The sequence below is a fragment of the Schistocerca gregaria genome, chromosome 6 (genome assembly GCF_023897955.1).
Source record: "Schistocerca gregaria isolate iqSchGreg1 chromosome 6, iqSchGreg1.2, whole genome shotgun sequence".
NCBI lineage: Eukaryota > Metazoa > Arthropoda > Insecta > Orthoptera > Acrididae > Schistocerca > Schistocerca gregaria.
The window spans coordinates 236,836,519-236,854,439 of NC_064925.1; positions in this window are offsets into that span (position 1 = coordinate 236,836,519).

Below are 17,921 nucleotides of genomic sequence, written 5' to 3' on the forward strand. Positions count from 1 at the left end.
TTTTGTTTCCTTTACTGCTTGCTCAATATACAGATTGAATAACATCAGGGATTGGCTACAACACTGTCTCACACCCTTCCCAACCACTTCCTCCCTCTCATGCCCCTTGACTCCGGTAACTGCCATCTGGTTTCTCTACAAATTGTAAATAGCCTTTCGCTCCCTGTATTTTACCCCTGCCACCTTCAGAATTTGAAAGAGAGTATTCCAGTCACCACAGTCAAAAGCTTTCTCTAAGTCTACAAATGCTAGAAACGTAGGTTTGCCTTCCCTTAAACTATTTTCTAAGATAAGGTGAGGGGTGGGTATTGCCTCACGAGTTCCAACATTTCTACGGAATTCGAACTGATCATCCCCGAGGTTGGCTCCTACCAGTTTCTCCATTCGGTTGTAAACAATTAGTGTTAGTATTTTGCAGCCATGGCTTATTACAGTGATAGTTCGGTAATTTTCAGATGTCAACACCTTCTATCTTTGTGACTGGAATTATTTTATTCTTCTTGAAGTCTGAGGCTATTTCGCCTGTCTCATACATCTTGCTCACAAGGTGGTAAGCCTGGCTTTCCCAAGGCTCTCAGTAGTTCTAATGGAATGTTGTCTACTCTCGGGGCCTTGTTTCGACTTAGGTCTTTCAGTGCTCTGTCAAATTCTTCACGCGGTATCATATCTCCCATTTCATCTTCATTTACATCATCTTTCATTTCTGTAGTATTGTCCTAAGGAACATCGCCCTTCTATAATCCTGTATATACACATTCCACGTTTCTGCTTTCCCTTCTTTGCTTCGAACTGGGTTTCCATCTGAGCTCTTGATATTCATACAGGTGGTTCTCTTTTCTCCAAAGGTCTCTTTAATTTTCCTGTAGGCAGTGTCTTTCTTACCCCTAGTCGTGTGCCTATACATCCTCACATTTGTCCTCTAGCCATCCCTGCTTAGCCATTTTGCACTTCCTCTCGATCTCATTTTGAGACGTTTGTATTCATGTTTTGCCTGCTTCATTTACTGCATTTTTATATTTTCTCCTTGCATCAATTAAATTCAATATCTCTTCTGTTATCCAAGGATTTCTATTAGCCCTCGTCTTTTTACCTACACTATCCTCTGCGACCGTCACTATTTCGTGTCTCATTCTTCTTCTATTGTATTTCTTTCCCCCATTCTTGTCAATCGGTCCCTAGTACGCTCCCTGAAGCTCTCTACAACCTCTGGTTCTTTCAGTTTATCCGAGTCTCATCTCCTCAAATTCCCACCTTTTTGTAGTTTCTTCAGTTTTAGTCTACAGTTCATGACCAATAGATTGTGGCCATAAACTGGTATATGCGTGAAATTCCTCTCTATATCCTTGCTAGAAGGAAATGTAGGAGTTCTCAGAATTAAACTCCTGTTCATTTGGGGAAACAGAAAACTAATTCAAAAAACTAGGGATATTGCAATATCAGATATTTGGCATCGTTAGCAGTGCGAATAGTTATATCAATATCTTGGTAGTACTGGAACTACATACTGAAATCGACAGTTTCACAAAGTACTGATTGCTTGTTTAATGTATGTTTACTCTTTCCGTTTACAAGAATGGATATTTGGAACTTAAAAGTTTGCATAATAATAATAGTGATAATAATAATAATAATACCTATATGAATATCAAGAGCTCAGATATAAATGATATAAATATGGCTTCTGGAACAGACAAATGTAAGAAACATAGCATAGTCAAGGGAAAACACACTAAACAAGAAGATTACTTATTGGATAACCACAGCGACTGCATAGAAGCGATGGAAAAACAGATGCCTATAAATATCTAGGATACAGACAAAAAAATAGGAATAGATAATACAAATATCAAAGAAGAACTAAGAGAAAAATATAGAGAAAGACTAACAAAAATACTGAAAACAGAATTGACAGTAAGTAACAAGACAAAAGCTATAAATACTTATGCTATACCGATATTGACCTATTCATTTGGAGTAGTGAAATGGAGTAACACAGAACTAGAAGCACTCAATACACTTACACGATCACAATGCCACAAATATAGAATACGTCACATACATTCAGCAACAGAAAGGTTTACATTAAGCAGAAAGGAAGGAGAAGGGGATTTAGCGACATAAAAAACATACATTATGGACAGGTAGACAATTTAAGAAAATTCTTATTGAACGAGCAGAAACTAGCAAAATACCCAAAGCAATGACTCATATAAATACATCGGCTACACCACTGCAATTTCATAACCACTTCTACAACCTTTTAGATCATATAACATCAACAGATACGAAGAAAGTAAATTGGAAAAAGAAAACACTACATGACAAGCACTCGTATCATCTAACACAGCCACACATCGATCAAGATGCATCCAACACATGGCTAAGAAAAGGCAATATATACAGTGAGGTGGAAGGATCCACCACTGCAATTTCATAACCACTTCTACAACCTTTTAGATCATATAACATCAACAGATACGATGAAAGTAAATTGGAAAAAGAAAACACTACATGACAAGCACTCGTATCATCTAACACAGCCACACATCGATCAAGACGCATCCAACACATGGCTAAGAAAAGGCAATATATACATTGAGGTGGAAGGATTCATGATTGTAATACAGGATCAAACAATAAACACCAAATATTACAGCTAGCATATTATTAAAGATTCCAATACCACAATGGATAAATGCAGACTTTGCAAACAACAAATAGAAACAGTAGATCACATCACAAGCGGATGTACAATATTAGCAAATACAGAATACGCCAGAAGACATGACAATGTAGCAAAAATAATACATCAACAACTTGTCATACAACATAAACTAGTAAAACAACACGTTCCCACATACAAGTATGCACCACAAAATGTACTGGAGAATGATGAATACAAATTATACTGGAACAGAACCATTATAACAGATGAAACAACACCAGATAACAAACTTGACATCATACTCACCAATAGAAAAAAGAAATTAACACAATTAATCGAAGTATCCATATCCAATACAACAAATATACAGAAGAAAACAGGAGAAAAAATTGAAAAATACATCCAACTGGCTGAGGAAGTCAAGGACATGTGGCATCAGGATAAAGTTGACATTTTACACTATCAACTACAGGAGTCATACCACAAAACATTCACCAGTAGATCATCGCAATACAGCTACATCCAGACTTATATATACAACTACAGAAATCTGTAATTATTGATACACGTTCAGTTACCCGAAAGTTCCTAAATGCAATGTAACATATACCGTACAGTTAAAAGGAAGTCACGCTTGATCAAGGTTCGCGTTTTAACCAGACATAATGTCTGAGAAAGGAAAGAACAACAGCAATAATAAAGCCATAGACAGTAAATGACTAAAATATCTAGGCATAAGCAAGACAATTATGACAATGAAAAATATTACTACTTGCTAAAAGAGTTAGCCAACATGCAGGGATCATACTTCTTGTAAATGAACTCAGGAGGAGCAGCTAACTGTCTCCTTTTCGTAGGCCACTTCGTTCACTGAGCACGTTTTGGAACCACTAGCAGTGGGTGATTATGATTTACGAAGGGAAACTTTATATTCACATCAATGGGTGTACAAACTACATTCAAGTGTTTAAATAGATTTGGTGCCACTGCATCGAACAACCCTTAAGCATGTTTGCAGATTGTAGTTTTGTCATCTCTTTTCTAAAACTGCTTCCACATTTGACTGACAGGTGCAGCTTTTGGGTAATTTGTTGCGTAATCTTCTTTTTCAATAAAGTAAAGAAAATTATTAGAACATTGAACAGTAGACTACAGTGACAAATACTTGGGAGTATATAACACGCAAATAAACCCTGATATCTTCCAAGTAGAAAATAACTAGGAAAATTCTGCCAAGTGCAGTTGGTAAACGGGGTGCACTCAGCCCTTGTGAGACCAATTGAGGGCCTACTTGACTGAGGAGAAGCGGCACTGGCAACGAAAACTGACAAAGGCCTGTAGAGCGGTGTGCTGATCACATGCCCCCAGTATTCGCCTCCGGTGACGACTACGGCCTGAGGACGACACGGCGGCCGGTCTGTGTCGTCGAGCCTTCAAAGCCTGTTTGCATGGTGTTCGTTTATTTTATCTACGCTACAGGAACATGTAATGCTAACTCATACGTAATGATAATTATTAGAGGCTCTAAATGACTCAGTGGCGTAAATTGTTTGGGAGTTCTCAGACACTTCTTTCCTTTTTAATTTTGCTGGAAGTTTGACTTGGAATGCCTCAAAATGGAGACAAACAAGAAGAAGGCACAATGGGTCATCAAGTATGCTGAAACCAAATCTGTAATGACGCTACTCCGGGTTCATCGACGCCAGTGTTGAGAGGACACTACAGCCAAAAACAGGCATAGTGACGTGGTTGAAAAACTTTAAAAGAGACACGCAGTGTCAAAGATTTTACTCGAAGAGGATGGCCCCGTGTGTATCAAGCGCGTGTCGACAGAGTGCAAGCTGCATTTCAACGTAACCCCTAAAAGTCAGTTCGTTGTGGGTCACCCGTAAGAGGTTACGTCTTGTTACGTACGATGTGATTTCTGTACAATGTGAAAATTGCCCAAGTACTGCAGCCAAACGATCTTTCTCTGCGTTATGCGTACACGTGTTCCATTCTGGCATCCATAGACACTTACAGTGAGCAACCGGAAAAGTCCTTCTTTTCAAGTGCACCAATGTTATACATCCCGCAACATTATAGTTTGCGGACTCCAAACACCACACTACATACATGGACACTTCCGTGATAGCCCGAACCTTAATCTCTGGTGTAGCCTAATGTACGATAAGCCTAGTTTTCTTCGCAGAGGGAACCATAACGGGAAATATTTACGTGCACATGCTCGAACAGTTCTTGCTACCACAAATAGAGGAAATTAAACATTCCATTATCTTCCAGCATCATGATATATCCCCACATTAAAATTTCAGTGTGTGAGATGTGCTAAGTGAGACATTTTCTGTGAGGTGAATGGGCCATGATGATCCCATCGCATGGCCAGCGCTTATTAGATTCCTTCTTGTGGGTTTATGTCAAGGATCCCGTTTGTACACAGCACTACTTAATGACTAGCCTACGATTCGTGCACGGATCAGCGACCCAATCATAACTGTTAATGCTGCAGCACTGAACCATATAAGGGCAGAACTGGAGTATCGCCTAAATGTACTCATGTTACAATTACTCTTAACCGTAAACGAACAGCTGCCTTAAGAATTTGAATTTTATGGAGTTGGAAGGTTGGATATCTTTTAACGGTCATAATATTCCTAATACAGTATTAGGTGCTAGTCTTCTGCTAAAAAATAGCTCAAAGGAATGATAGAAAGAGTAGGACTTAAGATGCAATAAGTAAAATGATTCCCCGGGCACACATTACTATTTTGACATATCAGAAAAAACTTTGAAAGCTGCTCAAAGTTGTAGAATAAAACACTGTGTTCTGCAAGTATCTTTAGTAGTTTCCAAGTTATGATTGTTTCGTATGGTAGCAAGACTTTATGGACACTCTGTACTTTCGTGTTAATTTCCAATGTCAGTCCGTGCTACAAAAAATTATAAACCAAGACCGTGATATTATCTTGAAATTTATAAATCTCTTAGTACTCCCTTACCACAGACATTAATTCTCTGTTGATTCGCTGAGAAAAACTAAGTTCCACGCGTCTTAGACATACTGCCTAACGAGAAGAGAGTGACTCCATTGTAACGAAATTTTTATCGTATTTCACAGCCTAGATAAACACAATTCGTATCGTGACCGCTTTCGACTTCCTACGAACTCATGATCATACAGCTGAATCCATCAAATAGTAAGTCATTTGCTAGACAGATGTTTCACTTACTAGTTATTAGGCAGCACGTTCAAATTATATGGATGTGAGTTACTAAGAAGTGGAAACGTGTCGTGATTCTACATCGTGTTCCAAAATGATCTTTACAAGTTTCATCACATATATTTCACAAACGAGGATGGGTGGAAAAGTGCGATATGAAGCATAATGCTCACACGTGTCTGAAACTTTATTGGTCATTTAAAAGAGACCGATGTGTGCGCCATCTGTAGCACACAGGATATCAAGCAATATTTCAGTTCTTCCCATCCGGCCTACCTTTTAGTCAGAAACGTATGCAATTTACGTTCCGCTCGCAGTTCGTGCAAGTTCTACAGCGGGGTCTAGTAGAAAGCATGGTTTACAAAACCACAAACAAATAATCTAACAGGGCAATGTTTGGAGAACTTGGAGGTCTGGTAATGGTTCCTCCATTGTCAGTCCAGGACTCTAAAAACTATCATGAAAAGCCTTCGAAACGATTGCAGCCCGGGACATGATTCTGCTGCAATCAGGTGTCGGGTTGCACTTCTTCGACATATGGAAATGCAAACTGTTAGAGATGTCCAGATAGATAGTCACTGTACCACACATTCGGTTTATGGTGAAATTGCGTGCTTATGGAATATCCTCTCAGTTATGTGACTGGATCTGTGATTTCCTGTCAGAGAGTTCACAGTTCGTAGTAATTGACGGAAAGCCGTCGAGTAAAACAGAAGTGATTTCTGGCGTTTCCAAGGGTAGGGTTATAGGCACTTTGCTGTTCCTTATCTATATCAACGATTTGGGAGACAATCTGAGCAGAGTCGTCTTAGGTTGTTTGCAGATTTCGCTGTCGTTTATCGACTAATAAAGGCATCTGAAGGTCAAAACAAACTGCAAAACAATTTAGAAAAGATGTCTGAATAGTGCGAAAATTTGGAGTTGACCCTAAATAACGAAAAGTGTGAGGTCATCCACATGAGTGCTAAAAGGAATCCGTTAAACTTCGGTTACGAAATAACTCAGTCAAATATAAGGGCTGTAAATTCAACTAAATACCTAGAAATTACAATTACGATCAACTTAAATTTGAAGGAATACAGAGGAAATGTTGTGGGGAGGGCTAACCAAAGACTGCGTTTTATTGTCAGGACACTTAGAAAATGTAACATATCTACGAAGGAGATGCCTACACTACGCTTGTCCTTCCTCTTCTAGAACACTGCTGCGCGCTGTGGGATCCTTATCAGATAGGACTGACGGAGTACATCGAGAAGTTCAAGTATGGTAGAGAGTTTCACTGAAATGATACAGGATTTGTGCTGGACATTGCTAAAGGAAAGTTCCTTTTCGTGCAACGGAATCTTCTCACGAAATTCCAATCATCAACTTTCTCCTCCGAATGCAAAAATGTTTTGTTTCGCCGACCTGCATAGGGAGAAACGATCACCACTATAAAATAAGGGAAATCAGATCTCGTACGGAAAGATGTAGGTGTTCGTTCTTTGAAAGTGCTATACGAGACTGGAATAATAGAGATTTGTGAAGGTGATTCGATGAACCCTCTTCCAGGCACTTGAATGTGATTTGCAAAGTATCCATGTAGATGTAGATAGGTAGTCGACGCCACTGCAAAGAAAAACGGTACCGCAATACTTTCATTAAATAGACCATACCACTCGCGTACCTGTGGAATATCGCGCATAATTTTCATGACAATGTGGGAGTTCACAGAACCCCAAATCATCACTTTATTTGGTGATAGGTGCAAATGTCGAAACCCCCACGGATTGATTTGGTTGATCTCTGCATAAATACCATGTTGCACGCACTCCACATCAACATTACTCGTCCATGGAAGCGCAGATGTCGTCTTCTTCACGGCACTTCCGGGTTCCTTGGACCTCGTGTACTGCTGTCTATGGTCGGAAGTAATGGCACTTTGGTTCTGTGAAGTGTTCGGACGTTCCATTGAACCAGGGTGGGAGGGGATCAAATTTGGTTTATATCAACCACTCCACACGCTGTGCCATCAGCTCGGGGTGGCCATTTTCCTCAATAACTAAGTCAAGAAAAAAAAAGCACTTTAGGTGTGTGTGTGTAAATACTATGCTGCAAATTCCACGTATCTACTCATTCTCATCTTTGAATTGTATGTGATCCACTTTCTAAAGATCATTTTAGAACAACCTTTATTCGTGACACCAGAGGATGAGAAATACAGTATCAGTAGTAGTACTAGAGAGTTTTTTGGGCGCACGACAGTAAGGTCTTCAGCGCCCGCTCAGTAACATAGTGAGACGGGTGTCAAGAAAATACTCAAAACAGTAAGATAAAACAGAACGTAAAACACAGGTAACAAGCTTCGAAAAATATGTGCCTACCCACACCGAAACGCGGCACGAAGCACGTCGTCAGCAGTAAAACACAGGAAGAAAGTGGCATAGGGAGCTAAACCAATATAGCAGATGGAAGTGGCTGGCTGACCGCGAGGAAAAAAGGGAGGAGCCAGCCACTCTGCAATACACTAAAACCTCCAGTCTAAAAGCTTAGGCCAGAGTCCAGACACATCACAAAGCTAAAACAAGGCATTTTCCCCATCAACTTGTGCTTCTACCCTTGCATCACGGTATGTGCCGGACAGAGATGTGCGCACCAAAAGCATCACAAAACGGGGGATCTTCCCGCCGTAATAGAAAGCTATGTGTGAGAGGACAGTACCCGATCCGAAGGCGTGTGAGGGTCGCTTCTTCCCGTCTGAGCAACCGGCAGGAGGAACGCCACGGCCCAGTTGTTGACTTCACCAACCGCACTTTATTCGCCGTCGACACCAGCCATTCTTCCTCTCACAACTCCATGCATTTCCTGTACAGAGATGACAGACTGCAAGGGAATAGGACACTGGACCACATCCTGCTCTCTGCAGCCCGTTCGGCCTGTTCATTGCCCCATATTCCTACATGACCAGGCTCCCAGCAGAAGGACACCTCCTTACCGAGAAATAAAAAACAGCAAATACCATTTCACATTTTCTCAGATGAGGCAGTTCCCTTCTCCCCAGCTTGCGAGAATTGTAAAATCCTTGGACTCTCCTTGAGAGACATCCCCTACACCGACTGCACACACAGGGTGACAATTATTGACCTACATGAAATAAAACCGTCAAAACGTCTGAGGGGTTACGTTTAGGAGGTTCAAACTCCACGGTTGGCAGCGAGGCATGATTGGAATTAGTATGTGCATGTGCATGCGCACACGCCATGTTGTTGTCGGCACACTTTCATTTGTATAGGTTCGGCAATAAGCAAAATTTGCGCATTTAGGTGACTGCGAATCCGTATTTCGAAATCAAGTCTCTTCACCCTCAATGGGTGACTGTGTGGTGTGCACTGTACAGTTACGAAATAATCGGTGCGATAGTGACTGCCGAACAGCACGTGAAGATTTTGCAAGATGATTTCCTCCTAATTATCCAAAGTGACCCTAAATTTGATAAGGTATGGTTCATGCAAGGCGGATCTCGACCATATCAAAGCAGGAGAGTAGTTGATGTCCTGGAGGAGGAGCGCTTTGGGAACCTCATTCTGGCTGTGGGGTACCCAGAGGCCACTGGCATGGGCCTTGGTTGTCCGCCATATGCTCCCGATCTGAGCACATGCGGCTCCTTTTTGTGGGCTATATGAAAGACAAGACGTACAGCAATAATCCCAAAAACATTTCTGGGCTGAAAATAGCCGTTCAGAAGGTCATCGACAACATCGATGTTCCCACACTTCAGTCATTCATATTGAATTTCGCTATTCGTCTGCGCCACATCATCGCCAATGATGGCAGGCATATCAACATGTCATAACCTTAATCCGAATACCCACAGTGACGTTTACATATTGAATGTTGTGTGTGCACGCCGAAGCTTGTGACTAATTTACGTTTCTTTTTCATATAGTTCAATAATTGTCGCCCTGTAAATTGGCCAGAGTTCGTGTCGTTTATTAACATACAGCGGCAAAGGTTTCTTCAAAAACACAGCTGTTAACGATTTCTTGTAACTGAATTTATTTGACATACATACACACTTTATTTAACTTTAATGTGTTTCTGAAGACTTCTGTCTTCATTATAGTCTGTATGTGTTGTGTCGAGTTTTTATCATTTCACTTGCGTTATCTGTGTTCTACGGAGATAGTGCACATGACACTATTTTTGAAATGTTATTGTATTCTCCAACACCATCCGATAGACCTGATAGCTGAAACTCTTTATACTTCTTACAATGCTGTGAAATTATCAAATACATGGTATCGATATCATAGACACCGAAACAAAAGTATCTATAATTACTCATATCAGTAATGTCAGAGAGTCCGTAATGTGCCACAGCAGTTTTCCTCAAAACCTGCAGCCTGTTTAACAATACAATGTGAAATTTCCAGCAGTAAACTAAATCAAATCACTGATGATGTATGGAAACTGCAAGTGACAGTAACAGATGAAAATGACTGCAATTCTCTTTAGCTCTACCTCTTTTTCTTCTGCTACAATGAAGGTGTCTTGTAATTACTGCAAGGTAGCGATGTTATCTGGCTGGAGAAAGGTAAGAGTCACTTGGTGTAGCATACGGATCGCAAACATCTTTCTTCTAAAAGACGAAGTTTTCGGCAGATAAGCGCAGGGAAGTGTGGTCTGCTAAATGAACACAGCAGGAGCGACTTGCGAGGACAGACCAGCCCATCATAAAGTTTTAGTGTACATAAAGTGAAAACAATACCCTTTAGCAAAACTGAAGATACAAAGGACAGGAGAGAACACGATACTGCTTGTGTGGAACCAGCTGTAGGACACGAAGGAGGCAACTGGAATTTTTGTTCAAGATTCTGTAAGGCGAATTCTCATTGATCTGTATAGTATGTATTTGAACAACTCGTTGGCCATAACTAGCATTATTATATACACTTATCAGCCAGAACATTATGATCACCGACCTACTACCGACATAAACCCTCCCAGGCGATAGAAGCGTCGCCTGGCGAAGAATGATTGCTAGTGAGGCACACCCACAGTACATGTTGTAGGAGTGGTTCGAGAACACAGTGGCGAGTCCCGGTTGACGTGCTGCCCCCTCCCCCCCCCTACCCCAACTCCTCAGATCTGCATCCAGTCGACCACATCTGGGGTGTGATTGAGTGTCTTCAGAACTCATCGACCCCCGCCCCACCCCCCCTGGAATTTATGGGAGCTAGGCGACTTGTGTGTGCAGATCTGGTGCCAGTTCACGTGCTGCAATTGGCCAGCGAGATTCTGATGCTGATAGAACCACCTAAGGTTTGTATGGAAAGTAAGAAACCACTTCCTACAGAAACGTCGTAGGAAACATCTGTTCTGTATGCATCACAAGACGTCCTTGGGGCGCTCCATATAACACTCCTTCTCGGGATGTAATGGAGCTGCATAGTGAGTTGTATCCAATTTAGAGCAGAGATCCCAATTTAGAGAGAAACGCAGATGCCGGGGCTGAATTTAGAATTCTCAGCTATTTCCTTGGCTATCTTTTCATGTCGTTCGTTATTAGAGAGATAAGCTTTGGTATTTGCATCTACTGAGACGCAATGAGTGCGACGTCATCTGTTTTATATCACCCTGTCATTTTGCAGATCTTCCACAGGCAGCTAGCTGCACCCACTTCGCACTTACGAGAGAGTATTGTTTTTTTCATGGTTTTAAGGGGCTTTTTATGCCCGAAAAAGCTATCTGAACACCATAATAACTGCGAACTTCATGCAGATTGCATTTGCACACACTGTACTGGTTTGTGCTTCTCTTACAGGAAGAATAGGGCGGATAAGCAGAGTCAGTTGTTTTCGTAGGTCTTGAAGTTGCACTTTTGGGAGAACGGCTTTGTGTGTGTGGTTTGATAGGTCAGAAGTTTTGTAATAAGGGGAAGCCCTTTCCTTTTATCTACAACCAGGTATGCCGACGTTAACCTGTGCTCCTGCATGTAGTTTGGAGAAAATTAGCGAAACTGAAAGCGATGCAACCAATCCACCAGTAGCTGCCGGTAGTGAATTAACTAAGGCAGTCCAACAGGATAATTTGCAAAGTATCGAATGTAGGAAAATTTAATTTGCAGAGATCAGTAGTGATTGATAGTGAATCAAATACTTTGCATCTAATTATCGAACAGTGCGAAGGCAACGGAAAAGTCAGTAGACGCTGGACGCGAGGAAGTGACACAGAATGTTACGCATCATGGGCCGACTCTTCCGTTACCGACACCTTTTGTTCACCAATTCTTTCTGATTGATATCGCGTTCGTGAAATAAAAACAACACGACGGGGAAAGTGTGGAAGAGCTTTATAAACAGAGGGAATAGTTTTGAAAAAGATGGAGGAAAATTTCGCGGGCACTAGGGCTGATCAATAAGCAACAAGACGAGAAGGATTCGGCGCGCTACAACAACACAGAAGAAGAGTTAAATGAAAATAGAGAAATTTTCGAGAAAGTAGAACAATAGCTACTGGGTCACGGAATGACGAAAAGGTTGTAGAAATGGAGAAAATGGTTGGTAAAGAGACTAGAAAGTCCTACGTCAAAGCGAATCAAGCAAGAAGTTGCATCAACAAGCAAGACGCATTGGGTCAAGAGGTGAAACGCACTAGAGGTGAATTGTGCATAGATGTATACCTCATGAAAGAACGGAAGAAGGAAGTACCGGTCGATGTTAAGCAGCCTGAAAAATAGATCGATAAGTAGTCATTAGGCAGTGACGTGGCTTTAGATAAGACAGTACCAATAAAGATGCGAGATTAGGAACAAATACGGGTGCTATTCCAATTTTAGGGAGACATAAACTGTCATAACTGAGAAGCATTAGTAGAATTATTCAAGAAAAGAGAACTGGACTGTGGTTCAGGAAACAGCACAAGAATCAGAGAAATGACTATTTGTCGGTGGAAGAAGAAGTCATGTTAGCTGACAGATTCTGTCTCTTACGTGGCGACCCAAAACAATCCAAAAAAATGGTTCAAATGACTCTGAGCACTATGGGACTTAACAGCTATGGTCATCAGTCCCCTAGAACTTAGAACTACTTATACCTAACTAACCTAAGGACGTCACACACATCCATGCCCGAGGCAGGATTCGAACCTGCGACCGTAGCAGTCACACGGTTCCGGACTGCGCGCCTAGAACCGCGAGACTACCGCGGCCGTCTAAAACAATCACCTGCGAACGTACGGAACCGTAGGGAATGGGATACCAAACAGTTGAAGGAGATGAATTTCGGGAACACGCTATATCGGTACACACACTTGTTCTATTCCTGGACCAATCGAACAGACTGCATCCAGACAATTTGATCGAACAGTTCCAAGCCGGACTTCCGAGGGGTCTGCAGCGAACAAAATTAATTTCGTATGCACACACCTCTGAGAAGAGGCAGCAGCAACAATGTGAGTAATCACGGCCAATTGTAGAAATGAGGAAGAATTCCAGCAAGCATTTTTACACAAATAGTGTGTACAAGAAGACTGGAGCGCGCGAAACTGGAAATTTTAATGATAGAGCCTTATGGTGAATCACAATTTCTCAACCCAATTCAATACTTTAAAGAGCTGATGAAGTGAAACAAGATCCTGGAAACACCATCTGAGCTTAACTAATTAATAAAAAAATAAAAAAATAAAATTAATAAAAAAAGTTGCCAAATAGAGCACAGAAGAATATTGTGCATACAGGCCAATGCATGAATGATATCGGCTTGTTACTACATTTATTAGATAAACTTAGGAACGATCGTGTAGTGGAAACTAGAGAACAGGTACACTGGAGCAGGTCGGTATAGCATGCAACACACATTGTGAACTGGCGATCGAGGCAGGAATAACTGTAATGGTAACAATCCTGGGGATCACAGGTGTCACTGCATCGAACAGATGATAGACGGCATCATGGAGGACGCGATGACCAGCGAAGTCGGGGCCAGCTAGCTTTTATGCGAGCATACTGGTGTTTATTCATGCTTTTCTAGGACTGTTCATTAACTCATTAACTTATTCCTATATCATTGGACACATTCATGAGTAAAGTCATAGACCTATTCTGTCATGTATCCATTCACCTGTGTCTAGGCTACAGTAAGTGTTTCAGTCCCTTGTATGTTTAATAAATGATCTTCCTTTAGCAATAAATCAGATAGTTATAATGACCCTTAATTTTTTTTATCTTCGTTTGATGTATCCCGTTGTCAATATATCAGTGCGAAATGCGGTACCAACATTTTCAAGCTTAATAGTGCCACCACTGACAATTTAATCAGATAAGCTGTTACCACTGCGCGTACTTGTTTTCTTTTAACTTTCATTATTTTAGAAGTTTTCTACCACCAGGTCACCGCGCTAGTATCTATAGCATCTCAGGGGTTTGCTAAAAAAAAAGGGAGAGAGAAAGCAAGCAAAGCTCACAAAAAATGTGTGGGGAAGTATTAATATATTATGATCTAAATGCTTAGGTCACCATCAGACTTCTGCAGTCTCTGCGGAACCTACTATCTGATAGTTTTGGAGAGGCCAAAAATACGAGTCGGAAGGCTCTGGAAGCTTGGAACTTTCAGCCCATTTGAAGCACTGCTTTGCATCAACTAGAAAGGCGAGAGACATAAAACTGCCTGCGTTGATGCCCTAACCTATCAAATCATTAGAATCATCAATATTTCTGAGTCATCCGCCAATTAAATTCTCTTTTAATTAACATATTTCTACATTTATTCGATAGACGTACAAATATGTATGTGCAATTAATAGTCTTCATAATATTTCATGAATTCCAACGAGAAAAATATAAAATAAGAATGAACTTATAGCTCCGTAAGACATTATTTCAAAATTGAGCATACGGTTACAAGCTATAAAGTTCAAAAGTGTCGCTTTGGGGACAATATAAACACTAAGACATTGCAACACTGGGTCGTAAGTCATTTACTGGGGTTTATTTATTAATTGCCATTTATTAGTTGTAGCTGACTGATGCTATTTGAGTTTACATATTATTATTTTGTCATTTGGAGGTAGTGAGTGGAGCTGTGTACGCTAGAAAATACAGTGACAAGTGGAGAGATAGGAACATTCGAGACATATTCTCCTGTTTGAGTTCCATAGAAGTGGGATAGGGGTTTTTGTTTTAAGGAGGATCGATTTAACATTAGTGACTCTCCACGTTCAGAAAGGCCTTTGGGGGTTTGATGAAGATCGTTTAAATGCATTAATTCATAATGATCCACACCAGTGTACTCTGTAACGTTGATCATTGTAGCATCGTGAGACATTTATATGCAGTGGGGAAAGTTCAAAACTCCGTTGTAAGAATACAGCATGGCCCAAGACTAAATCATAATAATCATCTAGTGGCCATATGCTCATCTCTGCTTGCTCGCCATCAATTGACTCGTGAGAAACACCGACCATTCCTATCCTGTATCGTTATGGTGGCGATAAGCGGTATCTTCGTGCTCACATAAGCAAACTAAAGGAATGGTTGAGCCCAAACAAAGTAAAAACTCCGCGTACAAAGACTTGTGTCCATTCAAATTAATGTTATGCATCTGGTGGATCAGCGACGGGATGATGTAGTACGAATTTCTTCCCTCAGGTATGACCATCACTAACGACATTTACTGTCAACAACTGAGACGTCTTGCAGCGCAACGACGACAAGGAAGACTGCATAAAGTGATAGTACTCCGTGGCAACACCCGCCGTATTCTACTTGACTAACAAAACTCACTACACAGGAGTAGGGTTAGTGAGTTATTCGGTATCCACTTTATTCGCCCTCTCTTGCTTTCTCAGATTTTCACCTTGTCCGCTCTCTATCGAAGAACCTTCTCTGAACTTGCTTTCTGGATGAAAGTGGGCAGCTAACGTGGCTCGACTATTTCTTCATCTCAGAACTACCTGATTTCTATAGTTTCAGCATCGAAACGTGACCTCAGCACTGATGAGTAAATTCTCTAAACCAACGAAAACAACGCTACCAACTTCTGCACCGACCCAACAGAAAAGATAATGAATTATCAATATACAGAATGTTTCATTTTTCATAATTTTATCCAGAATGAGTAGATTATGTTGATCATATATGCCACATGTTTCATACAAGTATTGTTGTTTGGCATTTTTCTTAAACTTATTCTTTCCTGCCGCTGCATGGCAAGATGTGGTATTTGGATAGTTATCCAGAAACAGACTAAACTCTGTCCAGCAGAAAAAGTAATCTTCGTCTATTTTTAGTGGATTATCGTTGTTATTCGCATTCTACGGGCACTGGGCGCAATATTTTAATATTTTAACTAGGTACAATTTGTCGACAGCGCACTTGAGATGCAAACGCTTTAATGTTTGTGTGTGCGTATGTGTATGTGTAAGGGAGGGAGAGAAAGAGAGAGAGAAGGAGTCCGGGTACATCATTGAAATCAGTATTGTTTCGGATAGGACAGTAAAGATTAGATGATTTGCATGTTTTCATTAATTTTAAGCTTCATTGTGAAAGAACATAATGAAAGTCAATGCGTACATGCATTTCTTCGGACAGTATGATTTCTCAAATGATTCTGTTCATGTAAGTGACGAATTAATAAACACTGTGTAGTAAATACGTAATAAATAATAAATAATAAATTAGTTTCCTGTAGTTAACTTATCATTCTCGGCATAGTCGCTAGATCCTGAATAATTTCTCACAATATTTTTAAACCAGTGTCATAGAAATCGATTCGCAGCAGAAACAGATTTTTGAAGTATAGTCTAAGAAAAGTCAGGTTAGGTTTGGACGTGGACATGAGGAGGAGTGTAATATGACATTTTCATGTTGGTGACAGTGTTACATGATTCATAAAAGTGATGACTTTCAAACGCTTTTTTTTTAAGTTATTGAAAATCGATCGCGATGAGGCAACGATAATTACCATGATTGATGGTAATGTTGGTTGTAAAAACCTTAGGCAGCAATGTATTTGCTTATGATCGCCAAATAGCAGTTTTTCTTTCTTTTCTCTACGATAATTAATGGACTTACGACCCCAGAAGTCAAGTCCCATAGTGCTCAGAGCCATTTGAACCATTTGAACCATGTCTACGATCATGATTGGGATTAACGCTTAGAACGGAGGTGATTCGAAGGTTACCGGCGCTCTTTCTACAAACGAGGCAGCTTCTAGCCGAACACTGCACGAAGACTTGATTCCTATTTCGTAACGTTCCACCACGAACTGTTTCCCGTGTACACGTAAATACTTTGTGGCTCTAGGATGGTAAGTGGCGAGTCGGTTTGTTCGAGCCTGAAGAACGATGATGGAAGCAAGTACACATACTCCAAACCAATTTTTATATTGAAAGACGCTTCTGTTGACTGATTACTAGCAGCATACTATCTTCTCCGGTTAACCTAGGAATAAAACTTGTGTTATTGACACTCGGTTGATTCATAAATATCGCACAAATATTTGGGGATGATAGCATCGAATCAGAATGTATTTTTACACTCCATAAGAGTGTGCGCAATTTTGGAACATTCCGCCTCATCACATTAGTGTTCGTAAACTCAGGACGAGCGTAATCAAACTGCCTTTTTCTATGGAAACGTAAAGTCTGTACGTCATACTGTCCCCTCCAGCCTCTTACGAACCGACCGCTGATTGAGAGTTGTACCACGATAGTGTAACATGAGAAGCAAGTTTTATAATTATTCAGGACGAGAGGTACCTCTTCAGCCTCTTTGCTGTGTTACTTACGTTGATGAGGCAAAACATTATGAACTTTGCCACCGTGGCCTTGCGGGCATGTGACATGGTTAGTACAGTATAGGCACGGAGCAGAGACCAATGTAGACTCACAGTGAAGGGGATACTGGCAGCTAATTGAGAAGCTTGCGCACATAAGTGACTCTGACAACAGGCAGATTGCTACGCCTCTGCGCCTGGTTACGATCTTCCCTGAAAGGTTGACTCTGGTCTCCTTTTCTCGTGAGCATCTATGAAAGGTGGTTGAAGTATGGTGAAACC